A 13,133-nucleotide genomic window follows, 5' to 3' on the forward strand; every position below is an offset into this window, starting at 1 on the left:
GAGAGGATCATGGATCGGCTGCCTCCTGCACACCCCCTTCTGGGGATGGAGCCCACAACCCGGGCCTGTGCCCTGATGGGGAATCGAACCCTGACCTCCTGGGTCATAGCTGGACGCTCAGCCAGGGAGCTAAGCTGGCCACGCCGATATGTTGACTCTTTAAGCGAAACAACAGGTACAATGAACCCTGCAAAGGTAATGCAAGTTGAGGGAGGGGGGGAAAGGGGGGATGGAAAGGTTTGGGGAATGGTTCTAATTCTTTTCCCCGCCATGGACCAGAAATGAAACGCGTGCTTTGAACTTTACAAGAGTTTAAAGGATTTTCTAGGGTTATTTTTGGCTGTGAATGATTCTTCTCTTCGATGCTGACTTTAAAACCCAGCGTTCCCCTGGACCTTAAGGTAAGAAAAATTCCTCATTGGAAACAGATTTTTCTTTTATTTTCGTAAGATTATAAATTATAGCCAGCCAGCAAGAACAGCGGCCATTTACTGAGTGGTCAAATTGGTATTTTTCACGAATCCTTTCTTTTACTTCCACAATGCCGTGACAATCATATAAAATATATATTAATGTATTTTTATTGATTTCAGAGAGGAAGGGAGAGGGAGAGAGAGATAGAAAACATCCACGATGAGAGGGAATCATGGATCAGCTGCCTCCTGCACACCCCACACTGGGGATGGAGGGCAACCCAGGCCTGTGCCCTGACCGGGAATTGAACCCTGACCTCCTGCTTCATAGGTCGACACTTGACCACTGAGCCACACTGGCCGGGCCTCACTGGTTACGATAGAATCCCAGTTAAATAATTTTTCACGCACGCAGGCCTTAAACCGTCTGGAAGAACTGAAGACACGTATTGTTTTTAAATCTTACAAACGGCCAACTAGCAACAAGTCACAGAGCACAGAACTCATCAGGGGTTTTACGAGCTGCCCTAGGCTTGGCTCGGTGCCGGCAGCCGCCTGCCCCAGCCCGGGACTGCTGTCCGAATGGCCAGCTCCAAGCCGGGCCGGAGCCCCCGGGACCCACACCCCCTGTGCATTAATCCCGGAACCGACTGGCATCGCCTCCGGGAGGTGCCCCGTCTCCCCGAGCGACTCCTCGCTGCACCTTTGCCGTCAGGAAACGGAGCGGCCGGCCTCCCTGACCTCATCGGCTCCGTCTCAGGGCATCTGAGCTGCTCAGCAGCTTGTGGGTCTTCGTGAAAAAGAGAAAGAGAACTTGGCAGAGCGGAGCTGGGATGGGAGACACGTGTCGGGAATCGCCCGGCTTTCCGGGTGAGCGTGAACGTGCGGCTGGAACACGCGGAGACGGATGCGGCCGGTGAGCTATGACGTGCCGACAGCGCCATCCTCGCGGGATCACGTCTTCGTGGGCTTGAGCGTCAGGGAGATGCATTTTCCAGAGAAATTCTGTCCTCAGGAGAGGCAGGAAGCCGCCGGTAACCCAAGAGAGTGAGCGTGTGCAAGTGTGGATGGCCCTTGTGCCTGAAAGTGTCTTTTTAAAAATATATATTTTTTTATTGATTTTATTGATTTCAGAGAGAGGAGGGGAGAGGGAGAGGGGGAGAGAGACACATCCATAATGATGACCCCAGAGACCAGGGTGCCGAGTGCACAGACCAGGGTGCCGAGTGCACAGACCAGGGTGCCCAGTGCACAGACCAGGGTACCGAGTGCACACACCAGGGTGCCGAGTGCAAAGACCAGGGTGCCGAGTGCACAGACCAGGGTGCCGAGTGCACAGACCAGGGTGCCCAGTGCACAGACCAGGGTGCCGAGTGCACAGACCAGGGTGCCGAGTGCACAGACCAGGGTGCCGAGTGCAAAGACCAGGGTGCCGAGTGCACAGACCAGGGTGCCCAGTGCACAGACCAGGGTGCCGAGTGCACAGACCAGGGTACCGAGTGCACACACCAGGGTGCCGAGTGCACAGACCAGGGTGCCGAGTGCAAAGACCAGGGTGCCGAGTGCACAGACCAGGGTGCTCAGTGCCAAACCAAGGTGGCAGAGGGGCTTCTTGGGCAGAAAAGGGCCGTGAGCAGAAGGGCTGAGGCAGCAGAAGAAAACTAAGCACCTGGAGGGACTTAGTCCCCCGTGGCCGAGTAGCTCAGTTGATGAGGGCGTCGTTCTGATACCCCAGGGCTGGGGGTTCAGTCTTCGCGCGGGGCACATGCAAGAACCAGCCAATCATGCCTAAGGAAGTGGACCCACAAACGGACGCTTCTCTCGTTCTCTCTCTCTCAAATCAATAAAAAAAAATATATTTATTTTTAAATCTTAGTCGCCATGGCCACAGCCCATAAATACGGGAGGCTCCTCCCAGCCGGGGAGACGGCGGTGCGAGACTTGCCTCTCAACCCCTTGCTCCAAGAATGACGCATTTGCTCCGAATTCAGTCTCGTTCTATTGGTGCGAACGTACGTTTGAGAACAAACACACACAAAACGTGCAGGGCTTTTGTTAGGAGCGTGGAGACTTTTTAAAAACACGCTTCCCAGCGCACGCACTGTCCCGCTGCGGGGCCTGGCCGGCCGGCCTGTCTTCTCGGGCTCCCTGGCCTGTGGGAGCCCTTGGGCCGCTCAGGGCCAGCACTCACCAGGAAGCGTTCGCTTCCGAGAACCCAGGGCCCTGCGTCTGTGTCTCTTGTTTTTACTAAAATCGTCTCTGCTCCACCATAAAAAGAAAGAAGAGGAGAGAAGGGAATACGGCAGTGGTTTCCAACCCTGGCTGCACATTAGAATCACCTGGGAATCTTTTTAAAATCCTGATTTCTGGGCCCTGTCCTCCGGAAATTCTGTTCCTTTGTGATGGGGTGAGGCCACACATGAGTAACAGAGAAACAGAATTTCCGGAGGACGAGGCCCAGAAATCAGGATTTTAAAAAGATTCCCAGGTGATTCTAATGTGCAGCCAGGATTGAGAGCCACTGAAAGAAGGGAACAGGTGGAACAGGGGGTGGGGGGGGATAGAACGCCGTTCAGAAACACTCAGGGGCCAGAGCGAGAGCTGGAGGCTCCGGCGTGAACACCCAGCACCTGGCTCTGCGAACAGGCGCAGCCCCCGATGGCGCAGCTGCTGCGAGGCTCCGAGGGCAGAGAGGAGGCCGCTGGCCGGGCGGACGGACGGAAAGTGATCGCTCCCCATGCACCAGCTCGGGGCTGGCCACCCACCCAAACCCCAAGACCCAACCCTGTACCCGGCGCAGCAGCGAACGCTTCCTGGTGAGTGCTGGCCCTGAGCGGCCCAAGGGCCTCCCACAGGCCGGGGAGCCCGAGAAGAGCAGGCCGGCCGGCCAGGCCCCCCAGCGGGACAGTGCGTGCCTGGGAAGCCTGTTTTTAAAAAGTCTCCACGCTCCTAACAGAAGCTCTGCACGTTTTGTGTGTGTTTGTTTTCAAATGTACTTTCATTGATGTCAGAGAGGAAGGGAGAGGGAGAGAGAGAGAAACATCCACGAGGAGAGAATCACGGATCGGCCGCCTCCTGCAGGCCCCGCGCTGGGGATGGAGCCCGCAGCCCGGGCCTGTGCCCTGACCGGGAATCGAACCCTGACCTCCTGGTTCCTACGTGGACGCTCAACCCCTGAGCCACGCCGACGGGCAAAGCTTCGTACGTCTTAATCTCTGAGCAGAACGGGGGCCCGGGTTTGGGGTTCGTGTAACAACCACGCTCTCGATTGGGAATTAACAGCCCCCGAGCGCACGGGAGTGAACACCTCAGGGCGATTTGGCAAATATCCGGGGGAGGGTTATGCCTGTTTCGAGTTAAAGGTGAGCTTTTCTTGGAGACGGCTGGCCGGCCAGAGCGGTGCCATTTGCCTCCGCGCCCTGAGGCCGGGCAGCTTGCTGCAAATCTAAGGGGGGAAACAGGCCTCCTCCCAGCCCAGGGTGTGTCTGCCCGCACCAGCCATCTGCTGCCTGCGCTGGTCAGCGAGGAGTCGCGGGCGTCCAGCAGGACGGGAGAGGCCTTGAGTGTGTGTGGGACTCTCTCCCGCAAAATCATTCCACCGGTTCCCCCCGGGGGGAGGTGGACAAGGGGCTCTTTCCCTGCAGGTCCTGCTCACGGGGCCCTGGTGGTGGTGATGTTTCCCGTGTGACGTTACCATGCATGGCAACCGAATGCCCTATGACAGCGGTTCTCAACCTCCTGGCCCTTTCAATACAGCTCCTCATGTGGTGGCCCAACCGTAAAATTATTTTCGTGGCGACTTCATCACTGTCATGTGGCTACTGTGATGAATCGTCGTGGAAATATCTGATATGACCCACTGTGAGAGGGTCGTTCGACCGCCAAAGGGGTCGCGACCCACAGGTTGAGAACCGCTGCCCTAGGAAGACACATTTCTGGCCAGAAAGGTGTCCCTTTATTTTAAAATATATTTGTATGGATTTCAGAGAGGACAGGAGAGGGAGAGAGAGAGAGAAACATCCATGAAGAGAGAGAATCATGGAGCAGCTGCCTCCTGCACGCCCCTACTGGGGATCGAGCCCACAACCCGGGCATGTGCCCTTGACCAGGAATCGAACCCTGACCAGGACCCTGGTTCCTAGGTCGATGCTCAACCACTGAGCCACCCCGGCCGGGCAAAAGACGCCCCTTTAAATGACCAAAACAGCAAGTTCATCTTTCCTTTCACTTCCTCTCCATAAAAAGGCACAGCGTCATCACGGACGTGGATATCGCCTTATTTTTTTCTGAGCATCAGGAGGGCTTTGCGGAACCGGGTAGAGTTTAAGCTCCGACCAGGGAAGGACCCCCCGGGAGCCCATCTCGTCTCCTCGTTGCTGTGTTTGCCGCCGTTCGCCTGTTTTCCATGTCGTTTCTGGCTCGCGTTCCTAAATAACACCAGCTCCGAGGAGCGGAGGGAAGCATCTCGGTTTCCCGGCTGCCGGCTTATAAAACCCGCTGATGGCCAGGAATAGACATCAAAGCCGTTTCTTTCTTGATGTGAAATTACAGGGGCCCGCGTTGAAAAAGCACAAGTTTCCCCTTTGAGTCCGGGCAGCCCTCCATCCTGAGGGCTGTAAAGTGAAAGAAAAAAAAAAAAAGGCAGGTCTCAGAGGGGACGCGGGGAATTTCGGGCTCATGAATGCGGCTCTGTGTGTTCGCGTGAAATCGAGGAGCGGTTCAGGCCCCGGCGCGGCTTGCAGGGCCGCTGCTTTCTCCAGCAAAGGCCGAGCCCCGCGACCGTGAACTTGGGGAGCTGAGACTGAGGAGCGCTGGGCTGGCAGGCGCTCGGGCGGTTGGCTCGGCGCGGGGCAACGGAGCTGCAGCATAATTTCGTGCTCATTTGTTCGCAGGAAGCACCAGTTCTGTTCGCTTTTGCCATGCAACCTGTTGGTGCTGTTAATCTGGGGGGAAATTGGGGGAACCCCAGTCCGCCCAGACGCCAGCGGCTCCCAGGCCCCACGTAGACACGGCAGGGTCACCCCCCCGCCCCGCCAGGCCACCTTGGGCGGAGGCTGCAGGGCAGCCGGCTCTGCCCAGACCTCAGCTGAACCCGGGTGCCAGCCAGGCCAGGGCTGCGGTGGGAGCCACGCTGGGGGCTCTGGCCCGGGTGTAGAATGCTCTTGCTGGATGGAACTGGAAGATCCGGGTCCCTCCCTTCAGTTTTTTTTTACTTATTTTTTATTTTATTTTGATTTTTATTGATTTCAGACAGGAAGGGAGAGGGAAGAGAGAGAGAGGAATATCCATGGTGAGAGAGCATCACGGATCGGCTGCCTCCTGCACGGCCCCTACTGGGGATGCAGCCCACAACCCGGGCATGTGCCCTTGACGGGAATCGAACCCAGGACCCTTCATCCCGCAGGCCCTCTCTCTATCCACGGGGCCGAATCGGTTAGGGCCCCTGAGTTTTGCAGGTTAGAAGACTAAAGCCACGGGGTTCGGCCTGGCCGTCGCCAACCCCGATCCCTGCCATCCCCGCCCCAGCCGGGTCCCAGGTCAAAGGCCCTCTGCCCTGCGCGAGGCTCTGGGCGGCCCCTCGGACGGCCTGGCCCCGTGAGGACAGCAGGAAGCGAGAGGCCGCCTGAGCCCCGATCTAGAACAAGCGAGACCCGTGCTTCACGCCGTCGCCATTCTGCGTGCGTGTCCTCGGGTTACATTTGGGGGCTCACCGCGGCTGGGGGGGACAGGGTGGGTATTCGAGGGATAAGAGCGAGAGAGAATCATGGACCGGCTGCCTCCTGCGCGCCCCCCACTGGGGATGGAGCCCACAACCCGGGCCTGTGCCCTGACTGGGAATCGAACCGTGACCTCCTGGTTCATAGGTTGACACTCAACCACTGGGCAACACCAGCCGGGCCCAGTGACCTTTTGAGGGCATCAGCCACGCCTGTAAACACGTCACCTCAGGGAACCGTCTCAGCCACCCCGGGAGGTCAGGGCTCTCCTGGTTTTCTGTTTACAGATGAGAGACCTGGGCGGGGGGGGGGGGGGGTAGGGAGGGGGGTTGGGGTCAGAAAACCGTGCCAACGAGAAAACCTAAAGCGCTGACCACGGGGCTTGGGGCAGCGCCTGGGGGACATGGTCATTGGCAAATTTTTATCCCAATTTTCAAAGTGCAAAAGGGAAGGTACACACAGCTAAGGGGCTCCTCCCAGATCGCATGACCATGTTGGTGGAACGAGACGCACCCTCCCAGCCCGGCCAGCGTGGCTCAGGGGTTGAGCGTCGACCCGTGAACCAGGAGGTCAGGGTTCGATTCCCGGTCAGGGCACAGGCCCGGGTTGTGGGCTCCATCCCCAGTGTGGGGCGTGCGGGAGGCAGCCGATCCATGATGGTCTCTCATCGATATTTCTCTCTCCCTCTCCTCCTCCCTCTCCCTTCCTCTCTGAAATCAAATAACCTCCCAGCTCCCAAGACCTCCCCTCGCCCTGCATCTCGCTTTCAGGCCACAACGGGAGGAAGAGCCCCCTGGACAGGGCTGGAGTGGCCTGTCCGTCAGCTCCCAGAGCTCAAGCAGAGGTCAAGCAGAGGTCGAGGACTCCTCCAGGCCTGACCTTGTCCTTCTCCGAGAGGATGCTTTTGTTGTTCGGTGCATCTTCCCCAGGGCAGCCAAGTGCCTCCGGTCCCAGCGCCTGCCCACCCTCCCGGGCACCGACCCCAGCCGCCCGAGAGCCCCAGGCACGTGGCCTCTCCCCACCTCTGTTTCTGGAGTTTCTGGGCCAAGAGGAAAACCAGGGGGTGTCGGATTGCACGTCGAACGCCTCCCAGACGCTGCCTCTTCCAACACGGCTCCTGCCCAGGAGCCTTAAGTAAACCCGGTGTGTTCCACGGGGGCCACGGGTGAGCCCAGAGATGCCGGGGTCATGGGGGGACCCGTGTGGCCTCTAACCGCAGACGAGACACGAGGCCTTGCCCTCCTGAGTCTCTTTGTGGGTTTTTGTTGTGTGTGTGTTTTGTTTTTTTAACAGGGGGTGGGGATTGTCAATACCCTACTCAGGAAAATAGAGAAAAATCTATGTCAAGAGGTAAATGACTATTTATTTACTAGAGGCCCGGTGCACGAATTCATGTACACGGGGGGTTGGGGGGAGACCATGGGAGATTGGCTGTGGGAGCACACTGACCACCAGGGGGCAGCTCTTGCATTGAGCGTCTGCCCCCTGGTGGTCAGAGAGTGTCATAGCAACCGGTCGTAACAGTTGCTTAGGCTTTTATATAGATAGACTAGCAGCCCGGTGCACGAAATTTGTGCATGAGGGGGGAGGGTCCCTCAGCCCAGCCCGCACCCTCTCCAGTCAGGGACCCCTTGGGGGATGTCCGACTGCCGCTTTAGGCCCGATCCCTCTCGCAATCCAGGACTGCTGGCTCCTAACCACATGCTTGCTTGCCTGCCTGGTCGCCCCCCAACTGCCCTGCCGCCAGCCTGGTCACCCCCTAACTGTCCCCCTGCCGGCCTGGTTTCCTGCCAGCTTCCTCCCTTCCAACCTGCCTGGCTGCCCCCTAGCTGCCCCCCTGCCAACCTGGCCGCCCCCTAACTGTCCAGAAGGAAGTCGGACGTCCTGGAGATGTCCCATCACCCGGTCTAATTAGCATATTGTCCTTTTATAGATAGAGCGGTGCTTCCAGGCAGAGGTGGGAGGTGAAGCCGTTTCTCCGAGGATCCCTGGACGGGCACAGCCGTCAGCAGAGAGGAAAGAAGGTGGGCACAGGAGAGGGCACAGCCAGCGCCGGGGAGACCAACTAAACACTCCCCACGCCTGGCCTCTGTGTTCGTTCGTTCTAAGTCTATTGTGTCTATGTCACACTTTCTGAAGGAAACGGGACATCCCCCCTCTTTTCAAAAATAACTCTCGCCCTGGCCGGTGTGGCTCAGTGGATAGAGCGCCGGCCTGCAGACAGAAGGGTCCCGGGTTTGATTCCAGTCAAGGGCACGGACCTCGGTTGCAGGCTCCTCCCTGGCCCGGGCCCTGGTCAGGGCTCGTGCAGTCGGCAAGCCATCGACGTGTCTCTCTCACATCGACGTTTCTCTTCTGTCTTTCCCTCTCTCTTCCACTCGCTCTACAAAGCAATGGGAAAGCATCCTCGGGGGGAGGGGGGGAGGGGGGGAGGGGATTGAAACATAAAAATAAATAAAAAGTGTCTAACCAGGTGGGATCCCGTCTTAATTTCCTGACTGAACGGCTCCCGTCCCGCCTGCCTGACTTCCCCACCACACGGTGCATTAAACTAAAGGCCTCTGACCGGGGGGGAAGCTGGGGGCAGGCCCTCCTGGGTTCCCCCGAGCTCCCCTTAACCCCCCCCCCCCCCAGAGAGAGAGAGGCTCAGGGGCGTGGGCACATCCTGCTTGCTCACGGAAATGGGGGAGATTCAGCCGGGAGCAGAACAGGGCTGGGCATTTACCTTTGAGCCGATGTTATCGTCTCATCACAAAATCCACATGGACTTAGATGCTCCGGGACCTATGGACCCGGAGGTCAGGGTTCGATTCCCGGTCAGGGCACAGGCCCGGGTTGTGGGCTCGATCCCCAGTGTGGGGCGTGCAGGAGGCAGCCGGTCCATGGTTCTCATCACTGATGTTTCTGTCTCTCCCTCTCCCTTCCTCTCTGAAATCAATAAAAATATATGCTTAAGAGCCCAGCACGTATGAACAGACCCTATAGCTGATCCACATGACAGACACAGGCCCAGCTGGGTAAACCCATCCCTGAGGTCCGAGCGCCACCTGGTGGCCATTCCACATTCCACGCTCAGTTCTCACGCGCCTCCACGCAGACACACCCGTGTTCAGAATATGACCTGATTACTGGTACGAATCCAGTCTTACCATTGTGGCATACGATATTTCATATTTGAGTGTTTGATGGGACACAGTAAATTTGTGTATAATTTAAGACGGATACTCTATTTGCTTCCGAAGATACATAAAACCCATAATTATCAGAATAATAAAGTGACATGAGAGGTCAGTTAGTATATATTTAAAAAAAATACATCGGTATTAACACCACTGTCCCAGAGAAAACAGAGGTCAACCCCGGGAAAGTTAACGATTTGTGTTGCTTCATAATAATAAAATGTAAGCGCACGCCGGTAAAATAAAACCCACGTTTTCTCACCTTTGTGTTGAGCCGGCATTCATTCAGGAAGGAAATATAATTTTTTGGGATGAAAAAGGGGTCCTGGGCTGAAGGCTAGTCTCCTGAGACTTGTTGGTTTTCCTTTGTGCTCAGAGAGTTTGTCGCTTCCACAGCATTCGCTTTAAAAAATGTTTTAAAAGTTAACAACTTGGTCTCCGTCGAAGAAAGAAGTTGGAGCATAAGTTAATGATCACCCATTTCTAGAAAGAGAAATTGCAAATGCATATGAAGACACAGTCCTGAGGTCAACCCTGCATAGGTACCTTTTGTTTCACGACTCAATGTCCATTTAATATCGCGGCATAAACAAGCAAAAATTAACTGGAGAGCGTTTTGGTCTGGTTCTTGTCACCCTCGCATCCAAACCCCAAGGAATTCATTTGTATCGTACAGAAAGGTTATACGCTTATGAAATCTTACAAAAGTTATTTGTAAAACTTTTTAAACACACATGCACACACGCACACACACACACTCACGCACACACACACACATTGTAGAGCGAGGGACACAACAGCTCCTTCGGGTGGGCGAGGGGTCAGGCTGCCGGCTTGGGGAAGATTTATTTCCCTGGATCTTTCAGGGGTCTCACTTCCTCCGACATTTTAGATGATAGATTATTGGGGTCAGAACTCTGTTAACTCTGAGAATTTGGACGCTTCTCCCAAGATTTCTTGAATAGTTTGTGAAGAAAATATTCAACCAGCACGGGTAAAGCAAGGCCAACGTTTCCATATGGCATTCAGTCACCACGAGAGGTTGGCTGTTGGCCGCAATGGAACCAGACCCTCCAGCTCAGGGCTATGGGCCCCAATAGAATGAAAGCCTCCTGCCCAGAGCTGTAGCCCCCAATAGAATGAGACTCTCTACCCAGTGCTGTTGCCCCCAATAGAATGAGAGCCTCCTGCCCCATGCTGTTGCCCGCAATAGGAGCTTGTAATGCCCAGGGCTGTTGGCCCCAATAGAATGAGAGCCTCCTGCCCCATGCTGTTGCCCGCAATAGGAGCTTGTAATGCCCAGGGCTGTTGGCCCCAATAGAATGAGAGCCTCCTGCCCCAATGCTGTTGCCCGCAATAGGAGATTTTAATGCCCAGGTCTGTTGGCCCCAATAGAATGAGACTCACCTGCCCCCTGCTGTTGCCTGCAATAGGAGCTTGTAATGCCCAGGTCTGTTGGCCCCAATAGAATGAGAGCCTCCTGCCCCATGCTGTTGCCCGCAATAGGAGCTTGTAATGCCCAGGGCTGTTGGCCCCAATAGAATGAGAGCCTCCTGCCCCAATGCTGTTGCCCGCAATAGGAGCTTGTAATGCCCAGGGCTGTTGGCCCCAATAGAATGAGAGCCTCCTGCCCCCTGCTGTTGCCCGCAATAGGAGCTTGTAATGCCCAGGGCTGTTGGCCCCAATAGAATGAGAGCCTCCTGCCCCAATGCTGTTGCCCGCAATAGGAGATTTTAATGCCCAGGTCTGTTGGCCCCAATAGAATGAGACTCACCTACCCCCTGATGTTGCCCGCAATAGGAGCTTGTAATGCCCAGGGCTGTTGGCCCCAATGGAATGAGACTCGCCTGCCCCCTGCTGTTGCCTGCAATAGGAGCTTGTAATGCCCAGGTCTGTTGGCCCCAATAGAATGAGACTCGCCTGCCCCCTGCTGTTGCCCACAATAGGAGCTTGTAATGCCCAGGTCTGTTGGCCCCAATAGAATGAGAGCCTCCTGCCCCATGCTGTTGCCTGCAATAGGAGCTTTTAATGCAAAGGGCTGTTGGCCCCAATAGAATGAGAGCCTCCTGCCCCCTGCTGTTGCCCGCAATAGGAGCTTGTAATGCCCAGGGCTGTTGGCCCCAATAGAATGAGAGCCTCCTGCCCCCTGCTGTTGCCTGCAATAGGAGCTTGTAATGCCCAGGGCTGTTGGCCCCAATAGAATGAGACTCGCCTGCCCCCTGCTGTTGCCTGCAATAGGAGCTTGTAATGCCCAGGGCTGTTGGCCCCAATAGAATGAGAGCCTCCTGCCCCATGCTGTTGCCCGCAATAGGAGCTTTTAATGCAAAGGGCTGTTGGCCCCAATAGAATGAGAGCCTCCTGCCCCCTGCTGTTGCCCGCAATAGGAGCTTGTAATGCCCAGGGCTGTTGGCCCCAATAGAATGAGAGCCTCCTGCCCCCTGCTGTTGCCCGCAATAGGAGCTTGTAATGCCCAGGGCTGTTGGCCCCAATAGAATGAGAGCCTCCTGCCCCATGCTGTTGCCCGCAATAGGAGCTTGTAATGCCCAGGGCTGTTGGCCCCAATAGAATGAGACTCACCTGCCCCATGCTGTTGCCCGCAATAGGAGCTTGTAATGCCCAGGGCTGTTGGCCCCAATAGAATGAGAGCCTCCTGCCCCAATGCTGTTGCCCGCAATAGGAGCTTGTAATGCAAAGGGCTGTTGGCCCCAATAGAATGAGACTCACCTGCCCCATGCTGTTGCCCGCAATAGGAGCTTGTAATGCCCAGGTCTGTTGGCCCCAATAGAATGAGACTCACCTGCCCCCTGCTGTTGCCCGCAATAGGAGCTTGTAATGCCCAGGGCTGTTGGCCCCAATAGAATGAGACCCGCCTGCCCCAATGCTGTTGCCCGCAATAGGAGCTTGTAATGCCCAGGGCTGTTGGCCCCAATAGAATGAGAGCCTCCTGCCCCCTGCTGTTGCCCGCAATAGGAGCTTGTAATGCCCAGGGCTGTTGGCCCCAATAGAATGAGACTCACCTGCCCCCTGATTTTGCCCGCAATAGGAGCTTGTAATGCCCAGGGCTGTTGGCCCCAATAGAATGAGACTCACCTGCCCCCTGCTGTTGCCCGCAATAGGAGCTTGTAATGCCCATTGCTGTTGGCCCCAATAGAATGAGAGCCTCCTGCCCCAATGCTGTTTCCCGCAATATAATGAGACGCTCCTGCCCAGGGCTTTACCTACAATAGAATGAGACCCTCTGCCCAGTGTTGTTGCCCACAATAGAATGAGACCCTCCTGCCCAGCGCTGTTGACGCTCCATAGAAATCACAAAACACCAGTGTCCGGTAATATTCCCGAAAAGATATCTTCTGTGGAAATCTCCACGGGATCACATGAAATCATGAATAGCCGACCACGTGTGCTGTCTTGCCATGCTGGACAGAGTTAATCTCTTCCTTTAAATTGCATAAATATCAGGTTCCTTTTATTTCGGACATTCGAATATCCTCTGAGCGACGGGAAGCATCGAACTGAAAACACTCTCAACATCTGTGGAGAGAAACTCCGTGAGCTCTCGCCATGTTGACGACACTTGTCGATGGGGCTGATTTTGACCCTTTTGAACTTCCTGCATTTACATTGTGAAGAAATATTTGGCGACCTCTTGAACGGACCATGCTAGCTTCCCACGGACTCCCATAAAAGAGAAATCAGACGTCTGGCGATTTAATGCTACTTTCAACAAAGAGAAAGCTGCCAGGGCAGGTTTTATTTACAAAAATCATTTGTTTCCTTTGAGAAGTCATCTTTCTCAAACGAAAACCAAGTGGGAGGCCCGAGGA

This window comes from Myotis daubentonii, chromosome 20, assembly GCF_963259705.1.
Source record: "Myotis daubentonii chromosome 20, mMyoDau2.1, whole genome shotgun sequence".
NCBI classification, from domain to species: domain Eukaryota; kingdom Metazoa; phylum Chordata; class Mammalia; order Chiroptera; family Vespertilionidae; genus Myotis; species Myotis daubentonii.